Source organism: Equus caballus, chromosome 18 (genome assembly GCF_041296265.1).
Source record: "Equus caballus isolate H_3958 breed thoroughbred chromosome 18, TB-T2T, whole genome shotgun sequence".
Taxonomy (NCBI): domain Eukaryota; kingdom Metazoa; phylum Chordata; class Mammalia; order Perissodactyla; family Equidae; genus Equus; species Equus caballus.
The window spans coordinates 41,154,681-41,180,181 of record NC_091701.1 but is presented as its reverse complement, the minus strand read 5'-3'; the positions used below and the strand labels follow the sequence as shown (position 1 = coordinate 41,180,181).

General features: G+C 36.2%; 1 protein-coding gene across 1 annotated transcript in view; it reads left to right on the top strand.

Moving 5' to 3' along the window:
- The window catches only part of LOC138918631 (uncharacterized), a 42,442-nt gene that overhangs the window by 13,457 nt on the left and 3,484 nt on the right, over window positions 1-25,501 (top strand). The window contains exon 5 of the mRNA XM_070240743.1: window positions 20,432-20,494. The gene's annotated coding sequence lies outside the window, so the exon portion shown is untranslated. The remainder of the gene's footprint in view (window positions 1-20,431; window positions 20,495-25,501) is intronic.

Sequence of the window (25,501 nt, the reverse complement as noted above, 5' to 3'; positions counted from 1 at the left end):
GCTTTTTCTTTTTTTTTCCCTTTTCTTTTCCTTTTTAATTTGGCTTTCCCGCCTCTATCTACTACTCTGCAATTATCCTTGTAAAATTAGTAAGTATCCTGCATTTTTTTTGTGTGTTTGTACAATATTAAAAGAATAGTTATTCAAGTGCCCAGCAACTGATTGGATAAAGAAGATATGGTATATATATGTACAATGGAATACTACTCAGCCATAAAAAGGGACAAAATTGTCCCATTCACAACAACATGGATGGACCTTGAGGGTATTATGTTAAGTGAAATAAGCCAGACAGAGAAAGACGATTACTGTATGACTCCACTCATAGGTGGAAGTTAACATATAGGCAAAGAGAACTGATTAGTGGTTACCAGGGGAAAGGGGGGGTGGGGGGAGGGCACGAAGGGTGAAGTGGTGTACCTACAACATGACTAACAATAATGTACAACTGAAATTTCACAAGGTTGTAAACTATCATAATCTTAATAAATAAAAAAAAAGAATAGTTATTGGGCTGGTCCAGTAGCATAGTGGTTAGGTTCACACGCTCCAGCGGCCCAGGGTTCACAGGTTCAGATCCCAGGCATGGCCTTACACACCACTTGTCGAGCCACGCTGTGGCTGCTTCCCACACAGAAGAACTAAAGAACTTACAACTAGGATATACAACTATGTACTGGGGCTTTGGGGAGAAAAAAAATAGAGGAAGATAGTCAATAAATGTTAGCTCAGGGTCGATTTTCCTCACCAAAAAAAAGAGAAAAAAAAAAAAAGAGTTATATGTAACACACATACAGAAATACTCATATATAGAGAGATTTTTTTTTCTTCCTTTTTCTCCCCAAAGCTCCCCAGTACATAGTTGTATATTCTTAGTTATGGGTCCTTCTAGTTGTGTCATGTGGGATGCCACCTCAGCATGGCTTGATGAGTGGTGCCATGTCCTTGCCCAGGATTTGAACTGGCGAAACCCTGGGCCGCTGCAGTGGAGTGAGCGAACTTAACCACTCAGCCATGGGGCCGACCCCTATAGAGGGATTTTTTTTACCATTTATTTTATAAAACAGTATCAAATTTCAAAATGCATCTTCATCATACTTTTTTCGATCAAAAGTACCTTTTCTCTAAATCAATATTTCTATTGGTTGTTTATGCTTTCTTGTCTATTTGTGATAGATATTACCACTTTATCCTGCCTTCACAATATTCTTTCAACTCTATCATCTGTCTGTTGACTTGCTATTTAGTATCTTTTGCCATAGATACATTCATATAGTAAAACATGTCTTGGATTTCTTTTATAACTTTTGGATTTCTAGCTTAGCTTAAAAGGTTTTACCTATCCTCGGATTGTATCATGTAGTATCCTAGATTTTCTAGATTGTGTTTAATTAAATCTAATTAATTTTTGTAAATAGAGTAAGATGCTAGGATCCAATATTATTTTCTTCCCAATGGATAACCACTCGTGTCAGTAGTATTTCTTAAATAATCAGTTCTTTGTGATTAGAATGAATGTTTGTCATACACTGAATTTTCAAATTTATCCTGGATTTATTTCTGGATTTTCTATTTTGGAAACTAAACTATTCAGAACTATAAACTATTCAGAAAACTAAACATTGTTTAGCTCCTTTTTGAATCTTTTTCATGTATTAATACTATTCTGCATTTCTGTCACTTACCTATTCAATTATAAGGAATGGTAACTCTGTTTCCTCCAGAATCACCCAATACACTTAACTGGCTTTGCATCATATGGTACATGTTACATACACTACCAGCCTGCCTAGGAATTATCTTAATTTCTTTTTTCCACTATTCTTGTTTTCTTTACTCAACAGTTTGCTATGGCCTTTGAATATACTTCAGTTATTTAAAAACACCTCATCAATACTTTTGTACATCATAATAATTTTTAAAAAACTATACACATAGCATACTAATTTCTTTCTTTTTTATTGAGTTAACATTGGTTTATAACATTATATAAATTTCAAGTGTACATCATTACATTTTGATTTCTCTGTAGACTATGTCATGTTCACCTTAGTTTCTTAAGTAACCCTGTTCCCTATCTCAGAGTCCAATCTAAGTTTTTCACCATGGAAGTTTAGCCACTCTTGACAGCAATTCAGCCATTTGTATCATGGACAATATAGAAGAAATCTTACATTTTTCTCTATTATGTCATCATAAATGGTATGAGAATGGTGCCATGCTTTAAATATTTAGCTTATATTTGTTTGTAATTCTTAGCTTTTGCACAGCATATATAAATGTTAGTGGGGGCTGTTGATTTTGTAGTTGTAGTTTGAATATTCTCTTTAAAGCTAAGAACTCTGTACTTTAAAAATTATATTTTAATTTACTTTTTAGAAGATATTAATTTAGTACTTTTAAAATTTTTTGCATATGGTTTTGTCTAAATTTGTGGGAAGGCTTTTCTGGGGAAAGTGATTGTTTCATTGCTTTCAAGTCCATTAAGTTTTGTGGGGTTTTTTAGGGCTTAATTTTTTCAAATATTTTATTGAGGTCATATTGGCTTACAACATTGTGTAAATTTCAGGTATACATCACTGTATTTCAGTTTCTCTATAGACTGCATCGTGTTTATCACCAACAGTCCAGTTTTTTATTTTGTTTTGTTTTGCTGAGGAAGATTTGCCCTGAGCTAACATGTGTTGCCAATCTTCTTCTTTTTGCTTGAGGAAGATTCGCCCTAAGCTAAAAGCTGTGCCAGTCTTCCCCTGTTTTCTATGGATCACCACCGTAGCATGGCCACTGATGAGTGGTGTAGGTCTGTGCCCTGGAACTGAACCCAGGCCACCAAAGCGGAGCATGCTGAACTTAATCACTAGGCCACGAGGCCAGCCCCACCAACAGTCTAGTTTTCTTTTTTTTTTTAACTTTTTATTAAAATTATGATAGTTTCTATTGGTTTATGCTTTCTTGTCTGTTTGTGAAATTTCAGTTGTACATTATTGTTAGTCATGTTATAGGTGCACCACTTCACCCTTTGTGCCCTCCCTCCACTCCCCCTTTCCCGTGGTAACCACCAATCAGTTCTCTTTGTCTATATGTTTAACTTCCACCTATGAGTGGAGTCATACCGAGTTCATCTTTCTCTGTCTGGCTTATTTCACTTAACATAATTCCCTCAAGGTCCATCCATGTTGTTGTGAATGGGATGATTTTATCCTTTTTTTGTGGCTGAGTAGTATTCCATTGTATATATATACCATATCTTCTTTATCCAATCGTCAGTTGATGGGCACTTAGGTTGCTTACACGTCTTGGCTATTGTAAATAGTGCTGCGATGAACATAGGGGTGCACGGGACTTTTGGAATTGCTGATTTCAAGTTCTTTGGATAGATACCCAGTAGTGGGATGGCTGGGTCATATGGTATTTCTATTTTTAATTTTTTGAGAAATCTCCATAGTGGCTGCACCAGTTTGCATTCCTATCAACAGTGTTTCAGGGTTCCTTTTTCTCTATAACCTCTCCAACATTTGTCACTTTTTGTTTTGGTTATTTTTGCCATTCTAACAGGTGGAAGGTGATATCTTAGTGTACTTTTGATTTGCATTTCCCTGATGTTTGGTGATGATGAGCATCTTTTCATGTGTCTATTGGCCATCTGTATATCTTCTTTGGAGAAATGTCTGTTCATGTCCCTTGCCCATCTTTTGATCGGGTTGTTTTATTTTCTGTTGTTGAGCTGTGTGAGTTCTTTATATATTATGGAGATTAACCCTTTGTCGGATATATAACTTGTAAATATTTTTTCCCAACTAGTGGGTTGTTTTTTTTGTTTCAATCCTATTTTCCCTTGCCTTGAAGAAGCTCTTTAGTCTGATGAAGTCCCATTTGTTTATTCTTTCTATTGTTTCCCTCATCTGAGGAGTTATGGTGTCGGAAAAGATCCTTTTGATACTGATGTCAAAGAGTGTACTGCCTATATTCTCTTATAGAAGACTTACTGTTCAACATTCCAGTTTTTACGTGTTACCATACATATATGCCCTTTTACCCCTTTCGCCCTCATTTCACTCCCTTCTCCTCTGGTAACCACCAATCTGTTCTCCTTATCTACGTGTTTGTTTATCTTCCACATATGAGTGAAATCATACAATAGTTGTCTTTCTCTGTCTGACTTACTTCACCTAGCATAATACCCTCAAGGTCCACCCATGTTGTTGAAAATGGGATAATTTTGTCTTTTTTTATGACTGAGTAGTATTCCATTATATATATATACACCACATCTTTATCCATTGCTGGGTTGATGGGCACTTGGGTTGCTTCCATAACTTAGCTATTGTGAATAGTGCTGCAGTGAACATAGAGGTGAATATATCTTTTTGAATTATTGATTTCAAGTTCTATAGATAAATACCCAGTAGTGGAATAGCTGGGTCATTTGGTATTTCTATTTTTGATTTTTTGAGAAATCTCCATACTGTTTTCCATAGTGGCTGCACCGGTTTGCACTCCCACTAGCAGTGTATGAGGGTTTCCTTTTCTCCACATCCTCTCCAACACCTGTTATTTCTTGTCTTGTTAATTATAGCCGTTCTGACGGGTGTGAGGTGATATCTTCATTGGAGTTTTGATTTGCATTTCCCTAATAAATAGTGATGTTGAACATCTTTTCAAGTGCCTGTTGGACATCTGTAGATCTTCTTTGGAAAAATGTCTGTTCAGATCCTCTGCCTGTTTGTTGATTGGGTTGTTCATGTTTTTTTTGTTGAGTTGTACAAGTTCTTTATGTATTTTAGAAGTTAACCCTTTGTTGGATATATGATTTGTAATTATTTTCTCCCAGTTGGTGGGTTGTCTTTTCGTTTTCTTTCCTTTGCCGTGCAGAAGCTTTTTAACTAAAAAATCTAGACTAAAAAAAATATTCGTTTGCTTTTTGTTCCCATTGCCTGAATAGACATGGTATTCAAAAGGATACTGCTAAGACCAATGTCAAAGAGTGTACTGCTTGTATTGTCTTCTAAGAGTTTTATAGTTTCAGGTCTTATTCAAGTCTTTAGTCCATTTTAATTTTTTGTGTATGGAGTAAGATAATGGTTTACTTTTACTCTTTTGCATGTGACTGTCCAGTTTTCCCAACACCATTTTTTGAAGAGACTTTCCTTTATCCATTGTATGTTCTTGGTTCCTTTGTCAAAGGTTAGCTATCCATAGATGTGTGGTTTTATTTCTGGGCTCTCAATTCTGTTCTGTGTGTCTGTTTTTGTGCCAGTGCCATGCTGTTTTGATTACTATAGCTTTGGAGTGTATTTTGAATTCAGGGAGTATGGTAACTCCAACTTTGTTCTTTTTTCTCAGGATTGCTTTGCCTATTCAGAGTCTTTTGTTGTTCCATATAAATTTTAGGATTCTTCTGTTTCCTACAAATGTCATGGGGATTCTGATTGGGATTAGATTGCTTTAGATAACATGGACATTTTAACTATGTTTATTGTTACAATCCATGAGCATAGAATATCTTTCTATTTCTTTATGTCTTCTTCAGTTTCTTTCAGTAATGTAGTTTCAGTGTGTAAGTCTTTCAAAAATATGGAACTCTTCAATTTTAGTATACGTGCTGCCAAAATGAGCTCTAAGTTTTTTTTTTTAAAGATTTTATTTTTTTCCTTTTTCTCCCCAAAGCCCCCCCATTACATAGTTGTATATTCTTCGTTGTGGGTCCTTCTAGCTGTGGTATGTGGGACGCTGCCCCAGCGTGGCTCGATGAGCAGTGCCATGTCCGCGCCCAGGATTCAAACCAACGAAACACTGGGCCACCTGCAGCGGAGCGTGTGAACCCGACCACTTGGCCACGGGGCCAGCCCCTATTAAGTATTTTTTTAATCTTATGATCTTTGTCTCAAATAGTTACTTGAATTGAAAGTTTTGAACATGTGTTTGCGTATTAGGGTCCTAGGATATGAATGAAATATGAAATATAATTTTATTTTAGTGAATATTTTGTTTCCTCTTATGTAAAGATATCACACATGTGATACTTACATATGTCAAAGAAAAAGGTACAGAAAGAACTGAAAAAAACCTACAATACTTTGCTTCTAAAACAACCGAAATGAGAGAAAAGCAACTCTTAGACATTGAATAGAAGGTTTTATGCCCTCTGTAGAAGACTTTTGTTTTTTTGCTAGCAGAACCAAATGTGGAATTTAAGCTTTGTTGACAGCAAAATTGGCATACACTATCTTTGCAATATTCCTAACTTATTTTATGCAGGAAAATAATGGAATAGAAAAGAAGTGAATGGAAAAGAAATGAACAGAAATTATTAATACAAGGTAGATGAAAAAAGGAAAAATGCTTTTAAGAAGGATAGCATGTAAAGTAGATTTTTAAAATAGAGATACCACTATTAAAATTTACATTGTAATTTTTAAAGTAGTAATTAAAAGAACATTTCCTTTTTTTCCTAAATCTTTAAGAAAAATTTTGAATTTAGCATCCCATCAATTCATACAGATGAATGAGTAAATTACCTTTATTTATGGAAAAAAAATGATATAGGTCCTCAGTCCTTAAGAATGGGACCATATATTCCTGTTAAAAATCAAGTGATAATGCTTCCAGTTTCTGGTTCCACATGTAAGGAGCTTGGATGTCCCAACTTCATGCTGAAACAAGTAAAAAGCTGAACAGACTGAAAAATCACCAACTCTCCTTAGATCTGTAAGAGGTGGGAGGGCACAAGGCAAACCGCTACCCCCAAAATTTGAGAAACAGGCAAATACTGATGGTTGCAGCTTACGGGGGCAGAGACTCAGGAGCAGAAACTACCACAGGAACTAGTGCTTGGGTAGGAAAACCTAGAACTTAATTGATGAATGTCTGGAGGCTCACTGTGGACAAGTCTGAGAGTTAAAAACTCTAGGGAGACCTAGTCATAAGGGGGATCCCACAATATTGTGAGATTCACCTCCAGGAACTTGACCATATTACCACAGTAAATTTCAGAGAAAAATCCCCTCAGACTTCTGGCAAGGGGGAGAGGGGAGGAACCATTTTGAAATAAACCAGAGCACTCTATTCTTAGCAAAACCTGCCTTCAGGAGAAACTAGTTAACTAGAGCTTAACTGACCTCAGGAGGAAACCCAACTCCAGCCAGCTCTAGCTGTTCTGTCCCACCTCAGGGGGTGGAAAAATACTGAGAAACTTGTGAAGTTCACAGTCCAGAGGCATTGGCTCACTAAAAGACTGAGACCTAATCATGATCCTATAGAACACTTCCCTTTCTCTCGATCCTCACCACTACGTTACTAAAGGCCTATTTATAGCACTTCCTTTTACTCAGTCTGTTGTGTTTGGCTATCAAGAAAAAAGTACAAGGTACCAAAAGGCAAAAAACACAATTTGAAGAGACAGAGCAAGCCTCAAAACCAGTTGTGGCAGATGTTGGAATTATCAGAATAGGAATTTAAAACAACTATAATTAATATGCCAAGGGCTCTAATGGATGAAGTATACAGCATACAAAAACAGCTGGGCAATGTATGCAGAGACGATGGAAACGCTAATAAAGAATCAATATGAAAAGCTAGAGATAAAAAACACTGTAACAGAAATGAAGAATATGTTATTTTATTTTATTATTTTTTTTTAAAGATTGGCACCTGAGCTAACAACTGTTGCCAATCTTCTTTTTTTCCCCCTGCTTTTTTCCTCAAATCCCCGTAGTACATAGTTGTATATTTTAGTTGTGTGTCCTTCTAGTTGTGGCATGTGGGATGCCGCCTCAGCGTGGCCTGATGAGCGGGGCCATGTCCACGTCCAGGATCCGAACCAGCGAAAACCTGGGCCGCCGAAGCCGAGAGTGTGAACTTAACCACTCAGACACGGGGCCGGCCCAAGAATATGTTTGATGGGTTTATTAATAGACTAGTCCTGGCTGAGGAAAGAATCTCTGAGCTAGAGGATACATCAGTAGAACCCTTGAAAATGAAAAATCAAAGAGAATAAAGACTAAGAAAAAAAACCGGAACAGAATATCCGAGGACTGTGGAACAACTAGAAAAAGAGAAGAAAGAAAGGAACAGAAGAAATATTTGAAAGAATAACGATTGAGAATTTCCCCCAAATTAATGTCGGACACAAAACCACAGATCTGGGAAGCTCAGAGAACACCAAGGAAGATCAATGTCCAAAAAATTACACTTTGGTATATCACTTTCAAATTACAAAAAAATCAAAGGTAAAGAAAAAATCCTGAAAGAAGCCAAAGTTAAAAATCACTTTACTTATAGGAAACAAAGGTAAGAATTATATCCAACTTCTCTTCAGAAGCTTATGCAAGCAAGAACAGAGTGGACTGAAATATTTAAAGTGTTGAGAGAAAAAACTCACCAACTTAGTATTCTGTAACATGTGAAATTACGTTCAGAACCAAAGGAGAAATCGACGTAGAAAAATTGAGGAAATTTGTTGCCAATAAACCTGGCTTGCAAAAAATGTAGAAAGAAGTTCTTTATAGAGAAGGAAAATCCCATGTTCAGAAAGTCAGATCTGTAGAAAGAAAGGAAGAGCATTTAACAAGGAAAAAGTGAAAGTAAAATAAGAATATTTTTCGTATTCTTAATTGATCCAACGGATAGCAGTTTGTTCAAAATAATAGTACCAAGAATATATTAGATTGTGTATACTTATTTAAATGTCTTATGTATGTGTATATATATGTTTATGTACGTTTATATATAAGTGAAATGAATAACAGCAATGACACAAGGGACTGGATGAAGGAATTAGGATTATTTTGTTATTATGAGATATACTTCCTGTGAAGTGGTGTAGTAATATTTGAAAGTGAATTTGGATTAGTTGTAAATGTATGTTGAAAACTCTGGGGAAACCAGTAAAAAAAAGCAAAAAAAAACAACCTATAAATGATATACTAAGAAGGAGGAGAAAATAGAATCATGTGAAATGCTTAATTAAAACCACAAGAATGCAGAAAAAGAGTAGAAGACCAAAATACTAACAAAGAACAAGGACAACAAATAGAAAACAGTAGTGAATATGGTAGATATTAATACAGCTATATCACTAACCACTTTGAATGTCAGTGGTCTATATGCACCAATTAAAAGATAGAGATCACCAGATGGATGAACAAACAAGACCCAACTATATGTTGTCTATAAAAAAAACCCGCTTTAAATATAAAGAAACATATAGATTAAAAGTAAGTGGATGGAGAAAAATATACTATGCTAACACTAATCAAAAGAAAGCAGGAGATAGCTGTTTTAATTTCAGACAAAGCAGACTTCAAAGTAAGGAAATTTATCAGAGTTGAAGAAGATTAGATAATGATAAAGGGGTCAATTCTCTAAGAAGATATAACATTCTTAATGTGTATGCATCTAACAACAAAGTATCAAACTACATGAGGCAAAAATTGATAGAACTGCGAGGAGAAATAGATGAATTTATACTGTCATAGTTGGAGACTTCCATACTCCTCTCTCAGGAATGAACAGATCAGATCCAGCTGGCAGAAAATCAGTGAGGACATATTTGAACTCAACACCTTCAATCAACTGGATGTAATTGGCATCTATCAACTGCTTCATCCAAAATAGCAGAATTCACATTTTTCTCAAGCTCACAGGGAACATGCACTAGAAAACACAACTTAATGAATTTAAAAGAGTGCAAATCATACAATGTCTGCTCTCAGACCATAATGGAATTAAACTAGGAATCAGTCACAGAAAGACAGCTAGAAAATCTCAGAATCCACAGAGATTAAACAACACACTTCTAAACAACATGGGTCAAGAAGAAATCTGAAGAGAAATTTAAAAATATTTTGAGAGGTTGACCCTGTGGCCTAGTGGTTAAGTTTGGCATCCTCCGTTTCAGCGGCCTGGATTCATTTCCTGGCCTTGGGCCTACACCACTTAGCAGCCATGCTGTGGCAGCAATCCACATATGAGGTGGAGGAAGGTGGGCACAGATGTTAGCTCAGGGCAAATCTTCCTTAAGCAGAAAGAGGAAGATTGGCAACAAATATTAGCTGAGGTGAATCTCCCTCAGCAGAAAAAAAAAAAAAATTGAGCTTAATGAAAAAGAAAACAACTTCGCAAAATTTGTGTGATACAGTGAAAGCTGTGGTGTCAGGAAATTTATAGCATTGAATGCATATATTAGAAAAGAAGAAAAATCTAAAATCAGAAAATTTCCACCTTAGGAAATAAGAAAAAGGAAGAGCAAATGAAATCTAAAGTAAGCAAAATAAAAGAAATTATAAGAATTAGGACAAAAATCAATGAAATTGAAACCAGGAAATCAATTGAGAAAATCAATGAAACCAAAAGCTGGTTCTTTGAAAAGATCAATAGAATTGATAAGTCTCTAGCCAGGCTAACAAAGAAAAAAGAGAGGCCACAATTTACTAATATTAGAAATCAAAGATAGGACATCACTACAGATTCCCTTAAAATTGAGAGAATAATAAAGGACTTCTGTGAATAACTCTATGCCCATAAATTTGATTACCTAGATGAAATGGACCAATTCCTTTAAAGACACCCCATCTTTCAAAACTCACAAAGAAATACATCATCTCAATAGGCCTATATCTAGTAAAGAAATTGAATCAATAATTCATAACCTTCCAAAGAAGAAAGCACGAGGCACACATGGGTTCACTGGTGAATTCTACCAAACATTTGAGAAAGAAATCATACCAATTCTCTACAATCTCTTTCAGAGGATAGAAGTAGAAGGAATACTTTTTAAAAAAAATTTTTTTAATTGAGTTCATAATAGTTTACATCAATGTGAGATTTTAGTTGTACATAATTTCTTGACTGTCACACATAGTGCTCCCCTTCATCCCCTGTGCCCCACTGAACCCCCTTCCCCTGGTAGCCACTGAACTGTTTTCTTTGTCCATGTGTTTGTTCATATTCCACATATGAGTGAAATCATCTGGTGTTTGTCTTTCTCAGGCCAGCTTATTTTGCCCAGCATAATTCCCTCTAGGTCCTTCCATGTTGTTGCAAAAGGGATGCATTTGTCTTTTTTATGACTGAGTAGTATTCCACTGTGTGTGTGTGTGTGTGTGTGTGTGTGTATGTATGTATGTATCTTCTTTATCCCAATCATCATCAGTCACTGGGCACTTGGATTGTTTCCATGTCTTGGCTATTGTGAATAGTGCTGCAATGAACATAGGGGTGCATATGTTACTTTGGATTGTTGATTTGAAGTTGTTTGGGTAGATACCCAGTAGTGGGATAGCTGGGTCGTATGATAGTTCTATTTTTAGTTTTTTGTGGAATCTACATACTGTTTTCCATAGTGGGGTGGCTGCACCAGTTTTCGTTTCCATCAGCAGTGTATGAGGGTTCCCTTTTCTCCACACCCTTCCCAAAATTTGTTATTTTTAGTCTGAGTGATGATAGCCATTTTAACAGGCGTAAGGTGGCATCTTAGTGTAGTCTTGATTTGCATTTCCCTGATGCTTAGTGATGTTGAACATCTTGCAGAGGGAATGCTTCTTAACTCACTCTCACCACTATACACCTGTAAGAATGGCCAAAATCTGGAACACTGACAAACCAAATACTGATGAGGATGTGGAACCGCAGGAGCTCTCGTACGGTGCTGGTGGGAATACAAAGTCGTAAAGCCACATTGGAAGACAGTTTCTTACAAAACAAAAATGATTTCTTAGAAAATGAAACAGTCTGACCATATAATCCAGCAATCTCACTACTTGTTATTCACCTAGAGGAGTTGAAAACTCATGTCCATACAAATACCTGCACGTGAATGTTTATAGCAGCTTTATTCATAATTGCCAAATCTTGGAAGCAACCAAGATGTCCTTTAGTAGGTAAAAGGATAAGTACACTGTAGTACATCCAGGCAATGGAATATTATTCAGTAGTAAAAAGAAGTGAGCTATCAAACCATGACATGGAGGGAACTTAAATACATACTGCTAAGTGAAAGAAGCCAATCTGAAAAGCCTACATATTGTGTGATTGATTCCAAGTATATGACATTCTGGAAAAGGCAAAACCATGGAGACAATGAGAAGATTACTAGTTGCCACAATAGGAGCTGGGAGAGATGAAGAGGCATAGCAGAGAGGATTTTTAGGGCAGTGGAAATGTTCTTTATGATATTATAATGATGGATATATGTCATATACTTTTGTCCAAACCCATGGAATATACAACACTAAGAGTGAACCCTGAAGTAAACAGTGGACTTTGGGTGATAATTATTTGTCAATGTAGGTTCATCTTTGGTAAAAAAAAAAAAAAAAGTACCAATTTGGTGAGTGATGGTGACAATGGGAGAAGCTATTCATGTGTGGAGCTATTCCTGTGTGGTGGCAGGGGGAAATATTTGTACTGTCCTCTCAATTTCATTTGTAAAACTGCTCTTAAAACATAAAAAATCAAGAAATATATTAGAACAACCTTCATTATTACTAACAAAAAATTATTGTTTAGAGAAAAAATAAAAATTTAGCATATTCTATGTTTGCATCTGTAAATGAATGCATTCTTTTAATATATACACTGTAAAATGTATAGATACATTTTGTTTTATAATAAACATGTTTTTTGCTTGGTCACTGTTATTCTAACATTATTCACATTTAGATTTGATTTGTAGAAAACTTTATGATATTCTTTTTGATTGCCATTGATTAGAAATATTTTTTTGTAGTTTCTATTAAAAACTAAGCATTGCTTTATTTAGCACATCGAAATTGTTTTGTATTTTATTTTTTATTTTATTTATTTTTTTCTGCTTTTTCTCCCCAAATCCCCCCAGTACATAGCTGTATATTTTAGTTGTGGACCCTTCCAGTATGTGAGACACCGCCTCAACATGGCCTTGTGAGCGGTGCCATGTCCACGTTCAGTATCCTAACCAGCCGAACTCTGGGCCGCCAAAGTGGAGCATGCGAACTTAACCACTTGGCCACTGGGCTGGCCCCGAAGTTTTGTATTTTAATCAGAATTTGTTTGCCACTTCAATTTACTCTAACATTATTCATAATTAGTAGAGCACACGTTTAATTTAACCACAATATCTAAATAACATCTAGAATATATATAGGTATTATAAATTCTACTCCAACATCTTTTTCTAAGAAAAATTAGACAACACTTCTTTATGAGACTGAGAAATTTTTCGTCCTGTCCATTAGTGTTATGGACTGAATGTTTGTGTCCCCCCACACCAAAACTCATATATTGAAGCCCTAATCCCTAATGTGATGATACTAGGAAGTGAGACCTTTGGGAGAAATTAGGTTTGGATAATGTCATGATGATGAGACCCTCATAATGGGATAGTGCACTTATAAGAAGAGGAAGAGGGAAAGAGCCATATAAGCACACAGCAAGAAGGCAGCCGTCTACAAACCAGGAAGCAGAGCCTCACCAGACAACAAATTTATGAGCACCTTGATCTTGGACTTCTCAGCCTCCACAACTATGAGAAATACCTGTTGTTTAAGCCACCCAGTCTATGGTATTTTTGTTATAACAGCTCGAGCTAACTAAATAAAAGAGTATGAAATAAATAGGAATAAATAATGGTAGTAGTAAATAAATAGTTTAAAAAGATTCTGTTAAATGGAGTTTACAATTAGAATTTATTTTTTTATAATTATTTTGCAAATTTTGAGTCTCATATTAGGAAAGCAAGTACAGGTAGTATCTTTGACTTGCTAGACTTTATAACTTAAATAATTAGTGTTTAGGGTAGAAATTGCCATCAACAAATAAATTGTTGGCTTCAATAGCAAGTAAAACAAAAATGATTCAAATATTTATCTTATATTCTAAATGTTTGAATAGCAACTTATTAACTTATAGAATCTTCATATGATTTAAAAGGAAGAAAATGACATTTAAAATTTTTATAGATGCCTGTTTTGAAAAAGGCATTTAAATGGTTAAGTTGAAGACATAGTTCATAGTCTAAATTTCTTAAAAATAGCCATTATTAGAGATTATTCTTTTTCAGATGCACTCTTGCTTCCTTTCCTTTCTTGGGAAAGCTGTACAGTATTTTTTACATCTTGTGTTTAAATATAAAACATAGACTTTTCAGAATATATGCATAAAACTTTCTGTACATCATTCACATTATCACAGATGTTAAAGATATGAGATAGAAATATACTATTAATACCAAATTCTTGAAGCTTTTTAAAAGAAACATTTATTGAAAAGGAGAGGGGCCGGACCCATGGCTGAGTGATTAAGTTTGCACACTCCGCTTTGGTGGCCCAGGGTTTCACCAGTTCGGATCCTGGGTGGGACATGGCACCGCTCATCAGGCTATGCTGAGGCGGAGTCCCATATGCCACAACTAGAAGGACCCACAACGAAAATATACAGCTATGTACTGGGGGATTTAGGGAGAAAAAAGCGAAAAAAAAAAAAAATTGGCAACAGTTGTTAGCTCAGCTGGCAATCTTTAAAAAATAAAGAAGGAAAAGGAAAACAACTGGCTGTCTAGCATTACTTACGTTTGTGATCTAATTAAAATAAATTTACAGATAAATAAAGTATAATAAGTTTATTATTTTAAGGCAGTTGATAACACACAGAATTTGAAAACTTCATGCCCATGTCCTTTACTGTATTATGTGGTTTCATAATTTAACACATGTATTCAGTATGCTTTTTGTTGACATTTTAAAAGTATCTTCGAATATTTTCCTGCTTTAAAAACTTAAAAAATTTTATTAGGATAACTTTACTAAGTGATTTACCCTAGTAATGATAGATAGTATTGCCAGCTCATATGTTTCAGACTCAAGGGAAATTTTTTTTTTTTGAGGAAGATTACCCTGAGCTAACATCTACCACCAATCCTCCTCTTTTTGCTGAGGAAGACTGGCTCTGAGCTGATATCTATGCCCATCTTCCTCTACTTTATATGTAGGACACCTGCCAGAGCATGGTTTGACAAGCGTGTGTAGGTCCACACCTGGGATCTACACTGGCGAACCATGGGCTACCAAAGCGGGCCGTGTGACCTTAACCCTGCAGCACCACCATGCCAGCTCTCAAGAGAAAATTTAATGTTAACCACATTTTCACTACTTGACATCTTTAATTTTTGAACAATTTCTAAGGGTCCTTACGTGTTTGACTTTTTCTACTAGTACGGAGTTTGCATTGTAGCGCCATATGAATAAAAGTCCCAGGGCTGTTGACTCCTGTAGTTGAGATGAGTAGCTAAGATCAATACGTAAGGTTCTAGGAATTCCAAGTTGATAGAATGCATTGAAATACCGGATGAATAAATTCCACTGTAGGCTTTGTGAGAGTCGCATTACCACTGGACCCAGAAGTAGGAGGGAGATTTAAGTAGGCAGAAAAAAAGTGAGAAGCAGCATTAGGGTGACTGATTAGTTAAAGGGCAGAAGTAAAATATTAAAGGACATTTTTCCACTGAAATTTATTCTAAGCTCCGTGAAGAATACAATTTGAAAATTCAAAATTTGTTTCTAACTGTGACTTTTTAATAATAGTGTTGATGTGCTTGAGCCAACGTAAATATTGATTTAATTTTAACCCAAAAATCTCCAGTAAAGGGCATGCACTACTTTACAAGGGGTACTTGAGACTGTTCCTCAGTTGTATGTCATCCCCTCTGAGGATACTGGGTATGTCTAACTCCATGCTATATTCCTTTCTCTGTCACCACATGCTACTTCTAATATCTGGGATAAGCAGAGGACAGTCCTTGTATGCTGTAGGCACTCAGTAAGTAAGAAACAAATGAGCGGACAAGGAGGTTTTGGGGTTTTATTTTTTACAAGTTGCTTAATGTAGTTAACTGGTAATTATCTGGTAGCAGTGTATATGCACTAAATATGTTTTGGACAGATAGAGTAAATATTGTCTTGTTGCTGAGAAGTCTTAAGTTCAAGATACTATTCAATTATATAAGAAATGTTACAGTATTAGAAATCTTGAATTATCATTAATGCTTTTGGATACAATTGTAAAATGAATAGACAGATTTTAACTCCCAAAAACTATTAAGAAAGCAAGTGTTAATTCAGGGTAGTATTAAAAGTCAACTTAGCATTATATAGAAATATGATAGGAAGGAGTAAATGTTTTATTACATGAAGTAGTAGTGGCTCATATTAAAATATTTTTATATTAAGGAGAAAAAGTAGACTTTGCAATACTATATAATGTATAGAATTTGAGGGGCTGGCCCCGTGGCCGAGTGGTTAAGTTTGCACACTCCACTGCAGGTGGCCCAGTGTTTCATTGGTTCGAATCCTGGGCGCGGACATGGCACTGCTCATCAAACCACGCTGAGGCAGCGTCCCACATGCCACAACTAGAAGGACCCACAACGAAGAATATACAACTGTGTACCTGGGGGCTTTGGGGAGAAAAAGGAAAAAAATAAAATCTTTAAAAAAAAAGTGTAAAAGAAAAGAAAAGAATTTGATAGAAAGGGCTAATCTTATGTATATATCAGTACCTTTTAGTAAAATATTTTTGTGTTGAGAAGAGTTGATTGTTGGAATTACTCTTAGTTCATAAGATACCACAATGAGTGCTCTGACATTGGTGGTTAGCATAGTAACGTGTACTAAGCAAAATTACTATTGGTAATTTGCCTTGAATCTTTTCATTCTAATATTTTTAAGTATTTTGCAAATGCTAGTTAAACCTTGAAAACTTCTCTTATAGGTATTATCAAATTAATTACATATTTCATATGAGAAAACAACAGCTGAGAGATGCAAAGTTACTTAAGATCACGTTGTATTTACCTGATATAAACTGAGTAGTTCCAAATTCTCAGTAATCAACTCTAAGTCCTATATAAAATAAAATTAGTGCAGTACCACCTAAGGAATGCTATTGTAGGTCTAAGACTGAAAATATTGTCACAACAATTTAAAAAGATACATCTTTAGTAAAATGAGTATCCCAAGTTAATCTCTGCCAAGTATAAACAGATTTTATAAGATATTTGTATTTAAGGAAATAATGACTTCATTTGCTATTTTATTTTTAATATCATGATCATTAAGTTTTTCACATGAGCTCTGTTCTGGTAAGCAAAGCTCAAGAAAAGCCAAAAGTAGTGTAGACTGTGACTCAAATACTCTTTCATATAAACAGTATGATAAATTACTAACTTACTAAACTTAACTGTTTAAAGAAAAATAATTTTCCTAGTGGAGAGTGAACTTTAAACAAAAGAACGTAGGGGTCAGCCTGGTGGCGCAGTGGTTAAATTCGCACATTCTGCTTCCATGGCCCGGGGTTCCCCAGTTTGGATCTCAGGGTGGACCTATGTGCTGCTTGTCAAGCCATGCTGTGGCAGGCGTCCCACATGTAAAGTAGATCAAGATGGGCACAGATGTTAGCTCAGGGCCAGTCTTCCTCAGCAAAAAAGAGGAGAATTGGCAGCAGATGTTAGCTCAGGGCTAATCTTCCTCAAAAAATAAATAAAAAATAATAAAATTAAAATAAACAAAAGAAAGTAACTCCTTTTGCATTTAAGACTTTTGCATTACTTTCTATTTTAGTTAATTTTTTTCTTCTACTGTTGTCATTACAGATTACATACCACAAGATCTATGAATGTTTGAATGTCATGGTAGGAGTACAGTATATTTAATAAGAATTCACCTTCTACTATATTGATCATTAAGTCAATGAAAATTAACCAGTTGCAGTATTGTCCTCAAGCAGTATTACCATTGCTATGCTAAAGTAGACATACCCCAGATCATTAAGAACTCAACACTCCTTCATTTAGAAAAGATGAACAGACAAAATATTTACTAAAACATTAAAAGATTGATTGGATGACTGAAGTATTAGCAAATGCATTAATCAGAATCTCCCCACACATCCTCCAAAAAGCAATAAAGAAGAACAAATAAAACTACACATACCTCCTGACTTAACATAACTAGAATACAGAGAAAGTTCAAACTTCAAATTATATGTAAGTAGAAAAATGAATGCCAAGTCCTAGCAAGCCATCATTCACACCAAGGGGCAAACCTTGCTGGAGAGCAAGGGTCGTCTGGGAAAAATTGCAAAGGACAAGAGGGGAACTAGTGACTGGTGTAAGATTGATCTAAAATCACTTCTAGGAAAAGAAATTCCTCCCTAAATACTGAACTAGTGTCCTGATGGATCAGAGCAGGCTACAGAAGAAGGACTTAGAGAGAGGCACTTTTGGAAAGGTCACTCTTTTGGAGAGAAGAGGGCAAAAAAGGAAGGGATAAGTACCCTTTGGAAACCAAACAGTTAAAAAAAAAGAAGAAAGAAAAATTTCAAATCCTGCAAGACCAAATAATATTTTTAAAAATAGAAAGGCAAATCCAGGGGCCAGCCCTGTGGCTGAGTGGTTAAGTTCACACACTCCACTTTGGTGGCCCAGGGTTTTGCCAGTTGGGATCCTGGGCACGGACATGGCACCGCTCATCGAGCCATGCTGAAGCAGCATCCCACATGCGACAACTAGAGGGACTCACAACTAAAAATGCACAACTATGTTTCAGGGGGCTTTGGGGAGAAAAAGGAAAAATAAAATTTTCAAAAAAAAAATTAAAAAGAAAGGCAAATCACTCACACTGTCCTGTCCCCAAATCCAATCAGTGAAGGGACCATACTTTACTAAAAGCAGAAGACATTCTTGAACTAGGAATCTTGTAAACTGCCTCAGACAGCTAGTCCTGTTCAAGAAATGTGCAAGTGACAACAGTTTGAACTATCTAAAAGTAATTTAAAAAGAAAATGGAAAATGAAGATAAAGTTTAGTTGATGGGGCCAGCCCCATGGCCTAGTGGTTAAGTTTGGTGTGCTCCACTTTGATGGGCTGAGTTCAGTTCCTGGTTGCAGACCTACATCACTTGTCAACAGCTATGTTGGGGCTGTGACCCACATACAAAATAGAGGAAGATAGGCACAGATGTTAGCTTAGGGCAAATGTTCCTCTAGTAAAAAGAGGAAGATTCACAACAGATGTTAGCTCAGGCTAATCTTCCTCATCAAAGAAAAAATAAAAACTTTAGTTGATGAAAATATCCATTGCCTCCTGCCCCCCAAAAAACAGACATAAAGATAGACATATGAATGTTTGTAATACAGTTGAAAGTCTAGAAATGAGCACTTACCTATATGGTCATTTTATTTTGACCAAGGGTGCCAGGACAATTCAATGGAGAAAGAAAGCTATTTTCAACAAATGGTGCAGGGAAAAATGGATATCAAAGTGTGAAGAATGCAGTTGGACCCATATCTCACACCATACACAAAAATTAACTCAAAATAGATCAAAGATCTAAATACAAGAACTAAAGCTGTAAAATTCTCAGAAGGAAATAGGTATTAATCTTCCTGATCTTGTATTCAGCAGTAGGTTTTTGAGATATGACACTTTCAGCAGCTTAATAAAAAGTAGATAAATTAGACATCATCAAAATTAAAAATTTTTGTGCTTCAGAAGACACCATCAAGAAAAGGAAAAGGTGGGCTGGCCCAGTGGCATAGTGCTTAGGTTCACAAGATCTGCTGCAGTGGCCTGGGATGTGTGGTTCAGATCCTGGGCATGGACCTACATACTGTTCATCAGGCCATGCTCTGGTGACATCCCACATGCAGAGTAGAGGAAGATTGGCACAGATGTTAGTTCGAGGACAATGTTCCTCACCAGTAAATAAATAAGAAAGTGGAAAGACAACCTGCAGGAGAAAACTTTGTAAATTATATCTGAGGAAGGATTTGTTTCCAGAATATATAAAGAACTCTTACAAGATAACCTAATTTTAAAATGGGCAGAAGATTTAAATAGACATTTCTCCAAAGAGGACCTAAGAATGACCAATTAAAAGATGCTCAATGTCATCAGTTACTAGGGAAATCAAAAGCAAAATCACAGTGAGATACTACTTCACACACAATAAGATGGCTGGATCAAAAGACAGACAATAACTCGCATTGGTAAGGTTGTTGAAAATTAGAACACTCATCCATTGTTGGTGGGAATCTAAAATGGTACAGCTGCTTTGGAAAAGAGTTTAGCAGTTCCTCAGAAAGTTGAATATAGTTACCATATGACTCAGCAATTTCGTTTCTAGGTATATGCTAAAAAGAATGGTAGATGCATGTCACAACAAAAACCTATACATGAGTGTTCATAGCAGCATTGTTCATGATAGCCAAAATATGGAAACAATGTAAATGTCTATCAACAGATGAATGATTAAATAAAGTATACCATATCTGTACAATGGAATATTACTCAGCGATAAAAGGAATGAAGTTCAAGAACAACATAAGCATCATGGTGGTGTGAGTTGTTCCCTTTGTCTTTCCCCTCTATGTTACAACTATGTGGACATTCATTAACCAGCAGAGGATTCCCTGCACAGCATAACAGGACATCTGAGAGACCCATGCAGCTGTGCATCTGAAGGTGAGTGGCCTGGATCCCTGGGAGACAGTGGAACTAGATGAGCGTGCTCTTCCCACTACCTGGCAGTAGTGATCTAGGTTGTCGGTCCTCCCACAGCAGCAGAAAGAGGAGGAGGGGACAGCCTGGGCCACATGAACACTTTGGGTGTTGTAGCCCAGCCCATGGGACTGCCTACTGTGCCACAGTAGCCCCACCCATGGGAATACTCCCCAGTGAGTGGTGTGGCTCAGCTCCCATGAAAGGGCCCCCACCAAGTGCAGCAGCTCAACCAAGATGTCCATGAATGCAGAGCTAGCCCCTGCATGAAAGACATCTGCCCTTCCCTCCCACCTACTACACCGGCTTCACCAGTGCCCTGCCAGGCACAGTGGTCCCACATAAGAGCAACCTGCTGGCAGAGCACAGAGGCCTTCCCTGCACGTGAGTGCATGCCCTGCCAAGTGGCTTTGACCAGCACCCAAATGTAGAGAATCTCTAATGACACAACTTCCAGCACATGGTGCAGGATCAGAAAACACAGGTCCTCCCCCCCACCCAGCAATGGCAGGTGGAATTTGCAATGTGATACTACCACAAATGTGCTGACAAAGCATCACTTCATGAAACACCATAAAGAACTGCATTAACACTTCAGAGCAGAAGAAAAATGACAAGTTTCCATAAACCAATCCTGAACTCACAGAATTTACAATCTAAATGACAGAGAATTCAAAATTGTTATCAAAGGAAACAATGAGTTAGAAGAAAACTCAAAAAGACAGGTCGCTGAGCTCAGGAATAAAATTCATGAGCAGAAAGAATAATTCACCAAAGAGATTTAAATTCCAAAAAAACAAATTCTGGATATGGAGAGCATGATTAATGAGATAAAAAATAATCTAGAATCCATAAAAAATATAGCTGACATCATGGAGGACAGAATTAGTGATTTAGAGGATAGAAATACAGAAATGTTTCAGGTGGAAGAGGAAAGAAAACTAAGATTTTTAAAACACGAAGAAATTCTTTGAGAAATATCTGACTCAGTTAGGAAAAGCAACATAAGGATCATAGGTATTCCATTGGGAGAAAGGAGGGAGAAAGGAGCAGAGAGCTTGTTCAAAGAAATAACAGCTGAGAACTTCCCAAGCCTGGGAAAGAAACAGGACTTACAAGTACATGAAGCCAATAGAACTCATAATTACATAAATGCAAAAAGACCTTCTCCAAGGCATATAATATTAAAACTGGCGAAAGTCAATAACAAAGAAAAAATATTAAGGGCAGCAAGGCAGAAGAAAATAACCTACAAAGGAACCCCTATTAGGCTTTCAGTGGATTTCTCACCAGAAACCTTACAGACTAGGAGAGAATGGAATGGTATTCAAAATACTGAAAGACAAAAACTTTTAGCCAAGAGTGTTCTATCCAGCAAAAGTATCCTTCAGATATGATGTAGAAATAAAAGCTTTCCCAGATAAACAAAACCTGAAGGAGTTCATTGCCACTAGGCCTGCCTTACAAGACGCATTGAAAGGTGTCCTTCCATCTGAATCTAAAAAGGAAAGGTTTGTAAAACATTGAGCAAGGAGATAAATAGGCAGAATCAGAAAATTGCAGCTCTACATCAGGATAGGTTAGAAAGCACTTAATTGTAACCTAAAAGACAAAGGGAAGGAAAGCATCAAAAATAACTATAAACACTTCAATTTATTCACAAACTCACAATACAGAAAAGAAGAGTTTGTGAAAACAGTAACTGCTTAGGAGAAGAGGAATGGGATGGAACCTGCTTAGGCTAATGAAGATAAGGAGTGATTAGAAAATGGCCCAGTGGCATAGTGGTTAAGTTTGCATGCTCCACTTTGGAGGCTTGGGTTCACAGGTTAGGATCCAGGGCATGGACCTAGCACTGCTATTCAAGCCATGCTGAGGCATCATCCCACATAGAGTAGGGGAAGATTGGCACAGTTGTTAGTTCAGCAACAATCTTCCTCATCCAAAAAGAGGAAGATTGGCAAAAGATGTTAGCTCAGGGCCAATCTTCCTCACAATAAAAGAAAAAGAAAAAGAAAATGTACTATCTCATCTATGAAATGCTTTATGCAAACCTCATGGTAACCAATAAAAACGTTCAGAATGGAGCCACAAATCATAATTAAAGAGAAAACTGAGAAAACTTTCAAACTGAAATGGCACTCAGAAATACAAGGGAAGAGAAAGAAGGCAAATATAGAAGAACCATAAAACAAGAGACAAAATGGCAGTATTAAGGCTTCATATATCACTGGTCATTCTAAATGTAAATAGATTGAATTCTCCAATCAAAAGACACAGAGTGGTTGGATGGATTAAAAAAAAATATCCAACAATATGCTGCCTCCAAGAAACACATTTCAGCTCTAAAGACAAACAGGCTCAGAGTGAAGGCATGGAAGATGATACTCCAAGCAAAAGAAAGCAAGTGTTGCCATACATGTATCTGACAAAACAGACTTCAAGATAAAAAAGACAATGAGAGACGAAGAGGCACAGTATATACTTACCAAATGGACATTCCACCAAGAGGACATAACACTTGTAAATATATATGCACCCAACACAGGAGCACCAAAGTATATAAAGCAACTATTAACAGACCTAAAGGGAAAAAGTGACAACAACAAATAATGGTAGGGGACCTCAACACCCAGCTTACATCAATGGATAGATCATCTAGACAGAAACTCAATAAGGAAACAGTGACCTTAGATGAAACACTAGATCAGATGGACTTAATAAATATAGAACATTCTATCCAAAAAGAGCAGAATACACATTCTTCTCGAGTGCACATGGAACATTTTCAAACATAGGCCGTTTGTTGGGAAACAAGGTAAGCCTCAATAAATTTAAGAAGATTGAAATCATATCAAACATCTTTTCTAACCACAATGCTGTTAAACTAGAAATCAACTACAAGAAAAAGACTGGGAAAGTCACAAATATGTGGAGAGTAAACATCATGCTACTGAACAACCACTGGATCAATGAAGAAATCAAAAAAGAAATCAAGAAATATCTGGAGACAAATGAAAATGAAAACACAACATACCATCTCTATGAGATACAGCAAAAGTGATTTTAAGATGGAAATTTATAACAATACAGACCTACCTCAGGAAAGAAGAAAAATCTCAAATAAGTAATCTTAATCTACACCTAACAGAATTAGAAAAAGAAGAACAAACATAGCCCAAAGTCAGCAGAAGGAGGGAAATAATGAAAATTAGAGCAAAAATAAATGAAATAGAGACTAAAAAAACAGTAGAAAGGATCAGTGAAACTAAGAGCTGGTTCTTTGAAAAGATACACGAAATTTACAAACCCTTAGCCAGACTTACTAAGAAAAAAAGAGAGAAGGCTCAAATAGAGAAAATTAAAAGTGAAAGAGGAGAAATTACAATGGATACCACAGAAATACAAAGGATTATAAGAGAAATTTATGAAAAACTCTATGCCAGTAAATCGGACAACCTAGAAGAAGTCAATAAATTCTTAGACTCATACAACCTCCCAAAACTGAATCAAGAAGAAATAGAACATCTGAATAGACCAATCACAAGTAAAGAGATGGAAACAGTAATCAAAACCTCCCAAAAAACAAAAGTCAAGGACCAGATGGCTTCTCTGGAGAATTCTACCAAACATTCAAAGAAGATTTATTACCTATGCTTCTCAAACTATTCCAAAAATTTGAAGAAGATGGAATGCTTCCTAACTCATTTTATGAGGCCAACATTACCCTGATACCAAAACCAGACAAGGACAATACAAAGAAGGAAAATTACACGCCAACATCACTAATGAGCATAGATGCAAAATCACTCACTGGAATTATGGCAAATCGAATACAGCAGTACACTAAAAGGATCCTACAACATGATCAAGTTGGATTTGTAGTAGGGACAGAAGGATGGTTTAACATCTGCTAATCAGTTAATGTGATACACCTCATTAACAGAAAGAGAAATAAAAAGCAGATAAACATCTCAGTTCATGTAGACACAGAGAAAGCATTTGACAAGATCCAGCATCCATTTATGATAAAAATTCTCTGTAAAATGGGTATAGAAGGAAAGTACCTCAACATAATAAAGGCCATATGACAAACTTACAGCCAATTTCACATACTTAACGGTTTCACATACTTAACCCTAAGTAAGTTCACATACTTAATGGTGAAAAACTGAAAGCCATCCCTCTAAGATCAGGAATAAGACAAGGGCGCCCACTTTTGCCACTCCTATTCAACATAGTACTGGAGGTTTTGGCTAGAGCAGTTAGGCGAGAAAAGAAAATAAAAGGTATCCAGATTGGAAAGAATGAAGTTCAAAACTCTCGTTATTTGTGGATGAAATGATTCTATATATAGAAAACCCTAAAGAATCTGCCAGAAAGCTATTAGAAATTATCAATAACTACAGCAAAGTGGCAGGGTACAAAATCAACTTATAAAAATCAGTTTCTATACACTAGAAAACAGTTTCTATTTCTATGCACTAATAATGAACTAGCAGAGAGAGAGAAGTCAAGAATACAATCCCCTTTAAAATCACAACAAAAAGAAAAAATACCTAGGAATAAATTTAACCAAAGAGCTGAAAGACCTATACACTGAAAACTATAAGACATTATTGAAAGAAATCAAAGATGACATAAACAAAGGACAGATATTCCATGCTCATGGATTGAAAGAATAAACATAGTTAAAATATCCAAACTACCTAAAGCAATCTACAGATTCAGTGCCATCCCCATCAGAATCTCCATGACAGTCTTCACAGAAATAGAACAAGGAATCCTAAAATTCATATAGGACAACAAAAGACTCCAAATATCCAAAACAGTCCTGAGAGAAAAGAACAAAGCTGGAGGCATCACAATCCCTGACTTCAAAATGTACTACAAAGCTATAGTAATCGAAACAGCATGGTCCTGGCCCAAAGATAGATACACAGATCAATGGAACAGAATTGAAAGCCCAGA